This window comes from Nelumbo lutea, chromosome 1, assembly GCF_056320005.1.
Source record: "Nelumbo lutea isolate HS-2025 chromosome 1, American lotus-T2T, whole genome shotgun sequence".
NCBI classification, from domain to species: domain Eukaryota; kingdom Viridiplantae; phylum Streptophyta; class Magnoliopsida; order Proteales; family Nelumbonaceae; genus Nelumbo; species Nelumbo lutea.
In genome coordinates, this window is record NC_142684.1 from 44,860,789 (window position 1) to 44,877,132 (window position 16,344).

General features: G+C 39.1%; 1 long non-coding RNA gene and 1 other non-coding gene across 2 annotated transcripts; both read left to right on the forward strand.

Moving 5' to 3' along the window:
• The first annotated feature begins 416 nt into the window (after positions 1 to 416).
• LOC148874481 (uncharacterized) lies at positions 417 to 5,122 on the forward strand. The gene is made up of 2 exons (XR_016105626.1): positions 417 to 1,028; positions 2,408 to 5,122. It is a non-coding gene; the product is annotated as an uncharacterized LOC148874481 (long non-coding RNA).
• Positions 5,123 to 13,798: 8,676 nt separating this feature from the next.
• On the forward strand, positions 13,799 to 13,905 carry LOC148874482 (small nucleolar RNA R71). The gene has a single exon (XR_016106302.1). It is a non-coding gene; the product is annotated as a small nucleolar RNA R71 (small nucleolar RNA).
• Positions 13,906 to 16,344: the final 2,439 nt, after the last annotated feature.

Sequence of the window (16,344 nt, forward strand, 5' to 3'; positions counted from 1 at the left end):
CCTTTAGAACAAACTACCAAAATATCCCCATTCCAAATTACCAGAATACCCTTAAAACAAGCTTACCAAAATTTATGCCTTCCAAATTACCAAAATACCCCTTACCAAATGCCCTTCATACCCTAAAATTCCATATTTACCCCTTCATTTCAAATTCCCAAAATACCTTCATTGTGTCCAAATCCTCAAGATATCCCTCATTCCTTAAATCCCCAAAATACCCTTTAAACCTAAAATTACCAAAATGCCCTTTACCCTAAATTACCATAAATTACCCTTTGGACCCCAAATAATGAACCCTCTCATCCCTTTGAACCCTGATTTACCTAAAACCCCCTTTCATTTTTTTAGAATTGAGAAAACCTCCCCTTGCCCTCCATTATAAATAGAGACACCATTCCCAAGAGAATGGAGGAGGTCGAGAGGGGAAAGCTTGAGGAGGTGCTGCTTCGAATAAAGAATAGGGAGCTCTCGGTGGCTCTCTAACTTTAGAGAGGTGTCGGGTAAGTGCAGAAGGGTTTCCAGAGAGAGAGAGAGAAACCTGAAGAAGAAGAAGAAGAAGAAGAAGAAGAAGGGGAAAAGAGGGAGAACTGAGAGCAATCGAAAGAAAAAGAGAATGAGGGAGAGGCAGAAACCAAGAAAATTCAGAGAAAACTGAGAGAGAGAGAGAGAGAGAGAGAGAGAGAGAGAGAGAGAGAGAGAGAGAGAGAGAGAAAGAGAGAGAGAGAGAGAGAGGGGGGGGGGGGAGAAAGTCTGAGAGAGAGAGAAGAGCGGCGATTCAGGGGAAAATTCCACGACCCCCATATCCCCATCGGCGTTATCATCCTTCGTCTGGCGTGCTTCGACCTGCTCTACCGTCGTCCCACCACATCTCTGCCTTAAAACCTCAACCTGCCAGTGCTCTGCCGTCGATATGCTCCCACTGCTACTATCGAACTGCCGACCTAACAATTCCATATCGTCCATTCGAGTTCTTTAAACCCATCTGCGAATACCAGCATCGTTGATACTTGTAAAGGCCACAAGAGGTAAAACTCATTTCCTCATCCCCTTCTTAAGGTATTTTAGCAATTCGAAGGTGGTTTAGTCTTCATCTTTTTGCCGAGGTATTTTAACAGTTCACATAGTGTTTTTCTTTCTATCTGATTTTATTTTCATTACTTTATTTATTGTCGTTCTTCTTTCTTGTGTTCGTTCTTCTCAGTTCAAGGCTTGATGATCCTCTGGAGTTTGAGAGGTTTACGCTCCCTCTCTTCTCAGACCATTCAGCTGAGTCCAAAGGTGGGGGATCTAATAGAAAAGGGGTGAGGAAGCAATTTCTCATCCTTTTTTCTCTGGCCCCTACATCCAAAAGGGGATTGGTCTAGGAATGGAGAAGGGATCACTCTTTCTAATTACCAGAGAATCTGAGTCTCCTATCCATTTTTTGTAAGCAGAGAAGGGAAATCCAGTATCCACATTACTCCTTCCCCCTCTCTTTATCAACTTACCCAGATTAGCCTTATCCTGCCGATTGGTATGGGGTCGTTATTTCTGAAAACATTGTGAAACTTAAACCTGGGAGATCCATCACTCCCCATTGATAATTCCTGATGGGTGGCGACTCCATAACTTCAGCCATGAAGTGAACTGCGGATGAAGTTATTTTCCCGATGTTCACAGATTGGCGACTCCACTGGGGAAGGCTGAGAACAGTGTGAACTCCATTTCCCTTACTGGTTGCACTTGAGGCAATCAGTTTCAGCTTTAAAATAACAATTTGGTATCTGTTGGTTTTAAAATCTCCGTGGTTTCCTATTTTTCGGTTTTGCAAAATATCCAAAAAAGAGAAAACATATTAAAAAAGCGGAAGGTGTGTTTTCCTGAATAATCTGATGTGGAATCCAGAATTGTGTTGGCTATAGAGCACCATGATTAGGTTTACTTGAATTTGCATGAGCCAAGTCTGTGGTGGTACAGACAAAGTAGACCGGTTGGATGGAAAGTGAGACATTGGCATTACCTGGATCAAGGACAAACCAGAACCTAGTTAGCCAAGTATCTGGGATTTATAGAAATCAGAGTTGCTTTACCTTGGGCTGATTTACTTGGAAATGACCCACTGTTTGGGGCTCTCTTGGACTAAAGCATTCTTAAGCATAATTCTAGGACTTATCTCTGCTTGGCCTGTTTCCCCTGTTTTATTTCAGAAATAGCTAACAGTGAGAGCTACAGCTCAATTTCTTTCTCTTGTTTGGTTCAAATAAGTCCTTGGCTCAATTATTCAATATTGAATAATTCTTGTTTTGTATCTTCTGAGCTGCTTCTTTATATGTGTCCGAGTTTGCTTTGACATGATTATTCCCAAAGGGGCCTTAGCCTATCATCTTTTGACATGATGATTCAATATTGAATACTGTTATTACAGATTAGGATGCTCAGGTTTCTTTGACAGCAAGCAGCATTTTACTTGCTCCGCATCGTAATTCAACCACTGCTGACTTTGAGCTCTTACCTTTCCATGTTTCCCTGAATCACTGAGGCTGTAGCTGACCCTAAGGGGAATTTCCCATTGCTGGGTTTTCTATCTCAGTTAAGCTTTGGTCACCAGAGGGGCGACTGTAGAAGGAAGGTCTGAGGGACTGCTGTTTTCGGCTTTAAGACACACAGTTCTGAAGTATCCTATGTGCTAGGGTGTTTGTAAGGTTTGTATTGATGGAGTGACAAGAAGAGCAGGGCTTAACCTGGGGGTTCCCTTATTTAGTTTGATTCTGGGCATGAAAAAATTCATATTCATATATATATATATATATATATATATATATATATAATAAAATAAAAAGGCAGTAAGCTTGAGCTATTCAAACATCGCATTTATCTTTAAAGTGCTGGATTAGGAGTAAGTAGTATGCCCCCCTAAGTTCTTGTTTTGAATAAGCTAAAGGTAAGGAACCAGGTCTTGCTCTGAGTCTGTTGAATGATCTGAATACAGAGAATGCTTTTGTAAGTTCTATCCCATAAGAAGACTAGAAGGATGTTGTTAATGTTGTTTGGAATTACAGAATATTTTTTTTTAAGTCTTGATCTTGCCTTTTCTTCCAGATACCTGCTTTATCTTGTTTCTTTCTTCCTTCAGATGATTAATAAATGAAGTTGTGGTTGTGAGGTCCATTGATCTTATAAGCTGAACCTGCATTTGGAGTAAGTACCTCTGGTTGAGGCTCATTTCTGAGATTTCTAAATGTTGATTTCTTACCTACCTCTTAGACTGTCCAAAATTTATTCTCAGGCTAAGATAGGTGATTTCAGGTCTGTTTTTTTCTTCTTCTTGTTGATCTTAAGTTAAGTCTTTATCTAAACAATGGGTAGGCTCAGTTGTAAGTGGGTCATTAGCTGAAATCAGTTTTGGCATGTCCATTGGTCTGGCAGGATGGTCCCTATCGGATGAGAAGCTTCTCACAAGTGCAACTTAGTGTAGCTTCTTGGTTTCTTGTCCTTTCACAGTAGAGAGGGGACTCGGTAAGAAGTGGGTAGTCTATAGCAAGGTCAAATGATCTTCTGTTTAGCTGCTATTGTGAGGCTGTTTTGGTTCGTTTCATGCATCTTTGGTCTTACATGTGACAACAGTTTTTCTTTTTTAGAGCCAAATCCTTTTCTTTATCCGAAGAGCTTATTATTGAGAGGTCTCAGGACTGGTACACAAGCCAAGCACTCGTGATAAACCAAGCTTGGGTCATGACAAAGGAGAAGGGTCTGGTGTCAGTCATGTTTAAAGGATGATTGCAGATAGGTTTGTCCAGGTTGGGTATGAATTCGAACTTGAGGATAGTTTTGCCTTGGTTTGGTATTTACTTCTAAGCTTTCAGCTGCTTTAGCTTAGAGCCCAGGCGTTGGAAAGAACTAGGCCAGGTGGGTGGTTATAAGATTGGGAGTATCTGGGGTGATGATTTGACTGTGACTTGCCCTAGATGAATGGCTAGAGAATAGGTAGTTCAAGGTTGTGACCCATGATAGATTTTCCCTTCATCACCCTGCGCTTCTTTAGAGATTTCTGAATAACCTCTAGGCTGGCCTCACTCCAAGTAAGGAGACACTCAAGACACCTAGTTAAAGAAACATCCCAACCTGTCATGCATGTTTTGTGCTAAAGTTCAAACAACATTTCTGTTGAGTTGACCTGGACCTAAATCACCTATTGTCGCTTGATCTATCAACAGAAATGACATTTGGTCGACTGATCAAGTGGTTTTGGTCTGAAAGTTGCAGTTTGTGTGGCATAAGAGGGTGGGTATCGGTGGCAGAAAATTTAATTCACCCTGGCTTTAGCACAACAGGCCACTTGCCTCTCCAGCTTCATGTTTGGTGGGTGTTTCAATACCCATATGCATGTGAGAGGGAGTCATAGGTGGCTGTCACTAGATAAAAGGGGGCCTACTAGCGGGTTTTTTTTTCACGGGTCCAAAGTTCAAGTAAGGTTCTGCTTTAACCTTTTTTGTGGCTAACATAAATGATTACAAGGATAGTTATGATTGGGGCCTAGAGTACACATATGCCGATTAAAGTATCGCTTTGAGTAAGTAATCGAGCAATTATTCAAAGCGTTTGAGCAATTTTCTAAAGTGACAAAGGAAATAGTTGGGCTGGTTCACGCTTGATAACGATGTAATGTTCTACTTTCTTATCATGTGTATGCTAAGAATGTGTTTGGGCATAGGTTTTGAATTGGTTATATTACTATTCCTGCTTATTTTTATGATCGTGCCTCGTTATAATTGTCATCTGTATGAGCATTTGCATATTTCATAGTATCCCAAGATATCTAGGAGCCCATTGTTCTATTAGGAGAGAGTCCGGTACATTTGGGCCATCGGGACTAGGCATCCGATGGGGCCGGTGGAAAGTTCTCAGCCAGTCACCAAGTTGAGAAGGCTATATGGATGGAGATTTGAAGACCGGTGACTTTGGCCATGAATTTAGATGTCATACCCTATGCCCATGCACATCATTTGTGTGTTAGCCTAGACTCTAGGGTCAGCCACCTTGTGTGATGCATTTGCGTGATCAATTTTAGAGGGCCCTATTAGGAGTGAAAAAAGATTGTAAAATACAAAAAAAAAAGGAGAAAATAAAAAAAGAAGAAAAACCAAAAAAGGGGTGAAAACCACAAAAAAATGGGAAAATCTGAAAATAAAAAAAAGAAGGGGAAAACCCAAAGTAAAAAAACAAAAAAATGGAAAATCAAAAAGGAAAAATAGAGGGAAAATGCAAAATACAAAAAAAGAAGAGAAAAAAGCCCAAATATAAAAAAATGGGAAAATCTGAAATAAAAAAAGAGTGGAAGAAAAATCCCCAAAAGATAAAAAATGAAAAATCCAAAAACAAAAAAAAAAGTATAATTAAAATAGTGAAAAATCATAAAAAAAGAAAAAAAGAAAAAAAGAAAAAAAGAAAAGAGAAAATCCAAAAGTAATAAATATAATGAAAAATAATAAAGGAAAAGAAAGAGAAACAACAACAAGAAGAAAAATTTAAAAAAGGGATAAAAAGGAAAGAAGAGAGGAAAAAATTAAAAAAAGAAAAAAAGAAGGAAAATATCATGGAATAAAAATAAAAATTCACAAAAAATTCAAAGTTTTCAAAAATTAATAAAAAAATCAAAGAGAGGGAGAGAGAGAGAGTGAATGAGAACAAAATAAAGGAGTTACTAAGTTATGTTAACAGGAGAGAGAGAGAGAGAGAGAGAGAGAGTGAATGAGAACAAAAATTACTAAGTCATGTACTAATCCAATCGATTTCCTGAGCCATGAAAAAAGATTCAGTAATAATGATCCTACAGTTGCATCATCATCTATAGGTTTGTCTGTTTTGGCGGACCCAAACATACCCGCCCCAGTTCTATATAACGATTACCTCAAACTCTAGGAGCAATTAGAAAATGCAATAGCCTAGTTTGCGGCCTTCTGCGATGAGCATACCCGATCAGTACCGCCTCCTCCTTCCTCATCAAATCAAAGCACTTATTTGTTAGCGTCGAGAACCTTTATCACCTTTACACCTCCGAGCACATCAACAACTTTCACACCTTTCACATCATCTTCGTTCTCAACATCTACCACACCCAATACTACCTTTACACCTCCTTGGCCCTTTTGTGTTCACTATTTCGTCACACCAATCTCCTCCCTAACCAGCTTTTAGCTTCACAGAGCACCCTATTGTCAGCCTTCCTCCCAACCAACTCGTAGCTTTACTAAACAATCTTACTATTAACCCCTAAGACAGCCAACCTTCAGTTTCCCGGGACAATCCTGTGCTCAATCCTCTCCAACCCTTTCTGGCAAGGACAATCCCAAGTTCACTACACCACCTCCCCAATTCCAAACCTCATTCAAGGATGATTGATGTGTGGCTCATTGTGACACTAGCAAGTGCACTAGCCGTTCAAGTAATAAAGTAGTGAGTGAAGTATCGTTCCCACGAGGATTTAGGAAGCAATTACCAATACTAAATTGAGCACTTCTTATCTGATCAACAAATAAATCAAAACTTTAATGAAAGCTAAAAAAAAATCCTAAATTAAAATCTATCTAAATCATTGGCCCAATTGCCTTCAAATCAGGTTAGAAGAGTAAGCAGTAAATGTCAATCTCAGAATTCAGCAATCTATCAATTTGGATCATTCGAATAAATCATGATTGAGCCTTGGTTTGGTAAAACCCCAAGGTCATGAACAGCCTCTCTCAAGCGCATGTTCATCCTATGCATGAGTGACGGTTCTTCTATCTCTAGCAAGAATCTAATCCCCATGCATGCATTTCTTCAAACACTTCTAAGGCATCAATTCAAATCTGAATTGATCACCAACTGAATTGTGAAAGTTTCTTGAATAGTAGATCTGAATTCCTAGAGTCTCTCTCAAGCACTCTAGGAATTCCAAGCTGTAGATTAGTTCGGCCAATCTGAAAATTGCAGATCTGAATTCTCTTTCAAGCAATTCAGATCTTGCAATCTCAGATATGAGAATTCAGATATGGGTTTTGAAGGTTAGTTGGCCGAATTAATCTACAATAACACCCTTATTCAAGAAACTTCAAGTACAATTCATGACCATTTGAATGAATAAAAAAGAATTAGATTGCTGAACTGAAATTTTACAAGCTGAAATACATCAAGGAAGAATGGAAACAAGGAGAAAGAAGAAAGAAAATATAACAAAGAAACTGAATTCAAATCAAAAGAGAATGAAATTACAAATGATTTATTACAAAAGATCTTTGAATCACAAACCCTCAATTCGAACTCACCTTCTTCTTCTAGCTTGCTTGTCTTGAACTTCTTTCAGCCCTTCAAGTTCTTCCTTGCGCCTAGCCTTCTTCTCTTCTCTTCTCTCAAGGTGACCGAACCTCTAAGAGTGGGAGAGCCTTCATCTCAAGCAATTGAACACCTCTCACCCCTCCTAAAGGCCTTCTTATATAGTTTTTCAAGGGGCTCTTGCCCCTTCTTGAAGTCTCTAGAATTGGGTGTATTACACCCCTCATGAACCTTCTAGAGTGCTCCCTCATTCTCTTCAAGAAACTTCTAGGAGTTGCCGCCCCTAGCTCTCTTTAGGCTGCTATTTGGGCTACAACTTATTTTGATTTTGAGCTCATGTGGGTTACACTCTAGGCTGTTATTTGGACTAAAAATGGGTTGGGCCGAAATTTCCTTCTTGCTAGGCTTCTTCCCTTGGGTTTTCCAAAGAGTTAGTTTGCACTTCTTGGGCCGAATGAAAACTCCCTTGCTCTCATGGCTGGGCTGGGCTGAACTTGATAAATTTTGGGCTTTCTTTTCTTGCTTTTGCCTTCTTTTTGTTGATTTGGCTCCCTCTGAAATCTTTCTTGCAATCAAGCTAAAATAAGGCAAAATCTAATTAAACCAGCATAAAATTTCATGCAAAAACCTCATAAAATATAGATAAATTGTAGGTTCATCAAATACCCCCACACTTAAGCTTTTGCTTGTCCTCAAGCAAAGACATCAGCCATAAACTTAACATTCCCCCCTTCTGTTCTCACCATTTACCTGGTGAACTTTTTAAGATAGAAATGCATTAAGTAGTCGGGGAACTTTTGTAAGTGCTCAACTCTTATTCTTGTAAATTACCATTTAAGATATGTATCAGATCCAAGGAAAGGAGAATATGAATTTCATCATAGTCTAGCCTTCACTCCTAATTCATATATAAATCAGCTCCTTAATTGTCAAGGTTAATAATCAAATTTCACTAAGTTTCACATCTGTAACTAAATCTCAATGAGAGTTCAACTTTAGAGTGCCCCTTTGAACCTCGGTTGTCACCACAATTACTTATTTATAAGGGTGAGTGCATCTTATGCTCCATCTCACCCTTTTCTTTTTTTTTTTTTTTTCAGTGTGAGTGCATTTTATGCTCCATCTCACACACTTTTCTCTCTCTTTTACTTTTTTTTTTTTTTTTGGTGTGAGTGCATCTTATGCTCCATCTCACACTGGTCACTTACTTGAGGTAGGACTCATGTTCTGAGCTGCTAGTTTTACTATTCAACTCAGAATAGCGGAGTCAATTTGGGCTTTTGTCATTCTTTGCAATTATTGAACCTCAAGAATCAGCATTTCAGATATGCACTAGCTCTCTTGACCATTAACCATGAAATCAAGGGCTTCCATACACATGAAGATAGTTATGGCTAGTCATGCTGAAAAGCATATTCAGCTCCCCTTTTCTCATGCATATATCAAATTGGGTCATTCACAAGAATAAAAACTTAACAAGTACATCAGTCTCCCTCAACTCATTGAATTCCTTCTTAAAAAAAATCATCAAATAAATAGTAATGAACTTGAGGGGTTCCAGTCTTTTTTGATTATGTCATTGCCTGCATATGTGTGTTGGGGTGAATGAGGTGCATGGTTTCAACCCCCATACCCTAGCCTTGGGCTCACTCCCCCACACTTAAGATGAACATTGTCCTCAATGTTCGTAGTGTTAGGGGATCACACTTGCTAGAGCAAACTGAAGAAAAGAAAATGATGAACTGAGTCCTTAAAGAATTGGAATTTTGAGAAAAAGATCTTTATTTTACTAACTAATATTCTAAAAAGATAAATGACCAAAAGATTCCTTAACCTGTTCATGAGCAAGCATAAAAGATTATTGGTTATCAAGATAAATAGTGGATAGAGGGGGTACAGTACCGCCCATTAAATATGGTTTCAGGCGCTGACCATTTACTTTAAACGTGCCCTGAACTGGGTGGGTGAGTTCTATAGCCCCATGGGGAAAAATCTGTGAAATGGTAAAGGGTCCAGAGCACCTAGATCTCAGCTTACTTGGAAACAAGCGGAGACGGGAATTATATAACAATACCTGTTGGCCTACATAAAAGTCCCGTCTCAACAAGTTTTTATCATGCCAGTTTTTTATTCTTTCTTTATAAACTTTGGCATTCTCATAGGTGGTAAGTCTGAATTCATCCAATTCATTCAATTGCAACCGCCTTTTAGCCCCTGTGGCCTGAATGTCAAAATTTAAGAATTTAAGAGCCCAATAGGCCTTGTGTTCTAATTCAACTGGTAAATGGCATGCTTTACCAAAGACCAATCTGTAGGGGGACATGCCAATGGGTGTCTTAAATGCAGTTCTATATGCCCATAATGCATCATCTAATTTGATGGACCAATCTTTTCTGGCAGATGCTACGGTCTTTTCCAGAATTCTTTTGAGTTCCCTGTTAGCCAACTCCACTTGGCCACTGGTTTGAGGGTGATAAGGGGTAGCTAATTTATGTGTAATTCCATATTTCTGCATTAACCTCTCAAATTGGCTATTGCAGAAGTGAGTTCCCCTATCACTAATTATAGCTCGCGGAGTGCCAAATCGGGAGAATAGCTTCTTTAGGAAGTGTACCACCCTTCTTGAGTCATTTGTGGGTAAAGCCATGGCTTCTACCCATTTGGATACATAGTCAACTGCAACGAGGATGTACTTATTCCCAAAAGAATTCGGGAAAGGTCCCATGAAATCTATACTCCAAACATCAAAGATTTCACAGATTAAAATATTGGAAATGGGCATTTCATTCCGTCGGGAAATGTTTCCCGATCTTTGGCATTTGTCACATGTGGACACATACCTATGGGCATCTTTGAAAAGTGTGGGCCAATAAAAACCTGATTGCAAAACCTTGGCTGCAGTGCGACTAGCTCCAAAATGACCTCCTGTTTCTTTATCATGGCAAAATTGGAGTACCGACTCCATCTCCTCCTCGGGGACATATCTCCTTATGATCTGATCTGCACACAATTTATACAAAAATGGTTCCTCCCACAGATAGTATTTTACATCAGAAAGGAATTTCTTTTTCTGTTGATATGAAAGGTTAGGAGGAAGGACTTGTGCAGCTAGATAATTAGCAAAATCAGCATACCAAGGATATGAGTATTTCTGTATTGAGTACAACTGCTCATCCGGAAATTCTTCTCGAATGTTGCTGGTTATCTCCTCTTTTGAGCTTACTGTGTCCAACCGGGAGAGATGGTCAACAGCCAGGTTTGCAGCACCCTTCATGTCTCTAATCTCAATGTCAAACTCTTGCAATAAAATGATCCACCTGATCAGTCTTGGTTTTGAGTTTTGCTTGGTAAGCAAGTGCTTTAATGCCGAGTGATCTGTGTAGACAACAACCTTGGATAATATCAGATATGAACGAAACTTATCAAGTGCAAATATTACTGCTAGCAGCTCCTTTTCTGTGGTGGTGTAATTGAGTTGGGATCCAGTCAAGGTTCTGCTAGCATAGTAAATTGGCTGAAAATGTTTGTTCATTCTTTGTCCTAAAACAGCTCCTATAGCAAAATCACTCGCATCACACATTAATTCAAATGGGTGGGTCTAATCTGGTGCTACCATGATAGGTGCATGGATCAATTTGTCTTTCAAGATGTTGAAAGCATGAAGGCATTCAGTTGAAAATTCAAAAGGCACTTCTTTTTGAAGCAAGGTAGATAATGGCTTGGAAATTTTTGAGAAATCCTTAATAAACCTCCTATAGAATCCGACATGTCCTAAGAAACTTCTCAAAGAACGAACAGATGTTGGGGTTGGCAATTTTTCAATTGCCTCCACCTTGGCCTTGTCGACTTCTATACCTCTTTGAGAGATTTTGTGTCCAAGCACTATGCCTTCTTGCACCATAAAATGACATTTCTCCCAATTCAACACAAGATGTGTTTCTTTACATCTAGTAAGCACCTGTTCCAGATTATTCAAACATGCATCAAACGAAGAGCAAAAAACTGAAAAATCATCCATGAAGATCTCAATAAATTTTTCAACCATATCAGAAAATATAGACATCATACATCGCTGAAAGGTTGCTGGGGCATTGCATAACCTAAAGGGCATCTTTCGGTATGCAAAGGTTCCATATGGGCAAGTAAAAGTGGTCTTTTCTTGATCTTCTGGTGCAATTGGTATCTGGTTATACCCTGAATATCCATCCAAGAAACAATAATACTCATGCCCGGCTAGCCTTTCCAACATTTGATCCATAAATGGGAGAGGGAAATGGTCCTTCCGGGTGGATTCATTTAATTTTCTATAGTCAATACACACACGCCATCCGGTGACGGTTCTAGTAGGGATGAATTCATTTTTCTCATTTGGAACAACAGTCGTACCCCCTTTCTTGGGCACAACTTGCACAGGGCTTACCCAAGAACTATCAGAAATAGGATAAATGATACCAGCATCTAACAACTTAATTATTTCAGCCTTTACCACTTCTTTCATGTTGGGGTTCAGGCGCCTTTGGGGTTGAACGGAAGGCTTGCTGTCCTCTTCCATCAAAATTCTGTGAGTGCAGATTGATGGATTAATGCCTTTGATATCTTCTACCTTCCAAGCTATAGCATTTTTGTGTTCCCACAACACTCTTAATAATTTTTCTCTTTGTAAGGGATTCAGCGCTGCGGAAATTATCACGGGGAGATCTGATGGTTCCTCAAGGAAAGCATACTCTAAATGGGATGGTAATTGCTTTAGTTTAAGGGTGGGGGGTTCTTGGGGTGATGGCTTACCTGATGGTCCAGGCAATTTGCCTAAGTTCTCTAATTTAAGAAACCCTTTTCCCTTGAATTGAGGCTTATCGTTCAGGTATGCTATCATGAGGTTTATTTTTTCATTTTCTCCTTCTTCAAGTTCTCCCTGCTGGAGGCAGAGTTCAAGAGGATCAGTTATTCTACTTACCTGGAAGCATTCATCAATTGTCAATTCAATGGCATCAATCATAAAACAAGAATCATCACTAGAGGGTGCATGTTTCATAGCATTAGACATTTTAAAAATTATCTCCTCATCTTGTATCCTAAGGCTGAGTTGTCCTTGTTGGACATCAATCATTGCTTTCCCGGTAGCCAGGAAATGTCTCCCTAGGATAAGCGGGACCTCCACATCTTCTTGCATGTCTAACACAATGAAATCAACTGGAAAAATGAATTTGTCAACTTTAACTAACACATCTTCTATGATCCCATAGAATGTCTAATGGATCTATCAGCCAATTGTAATGCCACTCTAGTGGGTTGGGGTTCATTCAACCCCAATTTCTTGAAGATAGAATATGGCATTAAATTGATGCTAGCTCCCAGGTCACATAAAGCTTTTTCAATTTTTAAACTGCCAATGGTACAAGGAATAGTGAAACTCCCTGGATCTTTGAGTTTCTGAGGCAGCTTGTTCAGAAGGATAGTAGAACATTCCTCATTTAATGCAACTGTAGCCACATCTCCCAGTTTCCTTTTGTTTGCCAATAATTCCTTCAAAAACCTTGCATAGTGTGGCATCTGGGCTAAAGCATCAGCAAAAGGAATATTAATATGTAAACTTTTAAATATTTCAAGAAACTTACCAAATTCCTTCTCCAATTTTTGTTGCTTCAGCCTGTTAGGGAATGGAACTCGTGGTTGTTGGTGCATCCCTTGTTGTGCTTCTGGTTGTTCCGTCTTCTGTTGTCTGGTCCCAAGGCTTGTTTCTGCCTTGGGTTCAGCCCAATTCTTCTTTTTTACCTCAGGCAACTCTTTTCCACTCCTTAAGGTAATAGCTTGCACCTGCTCTCGTGGATTTACTTCAGTGTTGCTTGGAAGAGTTCCCGGCAGTCTGGAAGAGATTAATTGTGCCAATTGCCCCACTTGGTTTTCCAGGTTTTTGATTGAGGCTTCCTGGTTCTGAAACCTAGTTTCTGCACCTGCTATAAATTTTGTCATAAGTTCTTCCAAATTGGATTTTGGTTCAGGCTGATGACAAGTCTGGTGGAACGGCTTGGAAGTATGCTGAATTGGCCAGGACTGGTTTGAATGTCCCCTTCATCCTGGATGAAAAGTATGGTGACTCTGGTAACCCTGTTGTCTTGACGAATTGCTGACATAGTCAACTTGTTCAGTAGATGGTCTGAACTGATTGCCAACTTGGCAGTCTGTACTGATGTGGCCTCCCCCACACAATTCACAATTAAGAGGCTGCACATGCATGGCAGCTATCTGCGTTTCATCTATTTTCTTACTGAGTGCTCCTATTTGTGCAGATAGTGCTGTATAAGTGTCAACATTATGCAAGCCTTGCTGCTTCCTAGTTTGAGTTCTTTCCGAATGCCATTGATAGTTGTTGGCTGCCATTTCCTCAATAAGTGCATGGGCAACCTCAGGAGTTTTATTATTTATGGATCCTCCGGCTGCAGCATCTAATATGGTCTTAATTGAGTTAGTAAGACCATTATAGAAAGTCTGCACTTGCAGCCAAATGGGGAGGCCATTGTGAGGAACTCTCCTTAACAGCTCCTTGTATCATTCCCATGACTCATATAAAGATTCCCCCTCTTGTTGGAAAAAAGTAGTGATGTCATTCCTCATTTTAGCAGTTTTAGAAGGGGAAAAATATTTAGAGAGAAAACGGCTGGCCATTTCGTCCCACGTAGCTATTGATCCTGCCGGTAATGAATTCAGCCATGCTTTGGCTTTATCCTTCAAAGAAAATGGGAATAACCTCAACCTAATGGCGTCATCACTTACCCATTGTGTTTGAAGGTGTCACAAATTTCTAAAAAGTTAGAAATGTGTGCATTGGGATCTTCGTGGGCCAATCCACAGAATTGCACCGTGTTTTGAATCATTTGTATGATGGCAGGTTTGATCTCAAAGTTGTTAGCAGCAATATTGGGCCTGATAATGCTGGAGGCAGCTCCAGTGAGAGTGGGTTTGGCATAGTCCATCATAGTCCTCTGCTCAGCCATTTCTTGAGCTTCTTGAGCTTCTTGTCTGACTTGCCTAGCAGCTCTTAAACGAACACGGAGAGTCCGTTCAATCTCCGGGTCGTAAAGGATCTCTTCCAGTTCAGGTCTGCTTGTCATAAACTGTTAAGGTCAAATCAATAAAAAGGCCAATATTCACAAAAGAAAATAAATAACTAATCCTATCACATTGAAAATGTAAAGTGAATTATTGGAATACAAAAACCTACATCCTATCATGAATAAATGAAGCCGATTATACTAAAAGCAGATTTAAACTAATCATCTTATTCAAGGTTCCTTTATCTACATCCATCGATTGCAACATTTGAATTCAGACCCAATTTAGTTGAGTTCAGATCTACAAGTCTTTGGTATTGTTAGTCCAGAGAAATTAACAAATAATAATTCAGATCTGAGCTGTATATCTCATACACACTCATTGGTATACACTGCATTATACATCCATTAAGGTTAGAATCAAATCTGTGATGCTTTAGGGCTGATATCAGATCTGATATGAAAAATATATTAAAAAGTCCTGAAATAAGCTAAAACCAGTCTTGAGTTAGGCTTGGTTTAAGGATTTTAAGCTCTACAATTGAAGCTCAAACCTGTATAGCTGATGCATATCAAACACTTGCTAAGACCTGAAAATTGGGTCTGCAATGTTTGGTATTGCAAGCTATTCGGTCCACACAACTTTCAGGTCTGCTTACTGTTGTACTATAGCAGCCCTGCTACAGATCTGAATGCTAATAGAAATACTTGGAAAGTGCTAAATTTTTTTTTAAATAACTGAGGCATCACAATTATTCAACCCAAACATACACCTCCTTAGCTAATGTAGCTCGGTTACAAGTGGATAAAGCAAATGTTCAGTTCACCGAAAATCCAAAATGTGCTCTGTATCAGTTCAGTCCTCAACTATAGTTCAGATCTGTATCAGTTCAGATCTGAATTTTCTTTTTCATTCTTTGCTATCCAATTACCTTTGGGGTATGTCGGATTTATCATAGGGTGAATTGGGGTATGTCGGATTTATCAGATCTGAGTTCTCAATTGCCTTACCTTCAGTCATTGCTACCAAATTGCATTTGAGGAGTAGCAGAAGTGTCCTAGGGTAAATTGGGGTGGTTATGACACCCAATTCCCCTCAAAATTGCATCAGTTCAGGTCTGAGTTCAGAGGAACTCAGATATGAACTGTTGCAGATCTGCAATAGCAGAACTCAGATCTGAACTCAAATCTGAATTCTGATCCGAATTCTCAATTGCTCTTCTTGTTGTTCAAAAGATCTCCCTTTTTTTTTCATTTTATATATATATTTTTTTCTTTTTGTAATGGAAAAAGAAATAAAAGTCTGAAACACAAGCAATTTTTTTCGGCTGAGTGCTGCAGATCTGAAATCTGCTGATCTGAATGCCGAATGCAACTCAGATCTGCAACACTCATATTTTTGTGATTTTTTTTTTCTTTTTGAATGTAACAACATCAAGATTTAAAGGAAATGAATTAAAATGAAACTGAAACCAGAAAAAGAAAGTAATCTACTTAAGAAAGAAGAAACATAACTACAGTAGTACAGCAGTTGCAGTCCAAGCTGAAATGAAAAAGTTAGCAAATTAACCCAACTATGAATGCAATGCTGAATGAGATCAGATTAAGAATACTCAATGTTTCCTAATATTGTTTCCCTAAATCCCCGGCAACGGTGCCAAAAACTTGATGTGTGACTCATTGTGACACTAGCAAGTGCACTAGCCGTTCAAATAATAAAGTAGTGAGTGAAGTATCGTTCCCACGAGGATTTAGGAAGCAATTACCAATACTAAATTGAGCACTTCTTATCTGATCAACAAATAAATCAAAACTTTAATGAAAGCTAAAAAAAAATCCTAAATTAAAATCTATCTAAATCATTAGCCCAATTGCCTTCAAATCAGGTTAGAAGAGTAAGCAGTAAATGTCAATCTCAGAATTCAGCAATCTATCAATTTGGATCATTCGAATAAATCATGATTGAGCCTTGGTTTGGTGAAACCCCAAGGTCATGAACAACCTC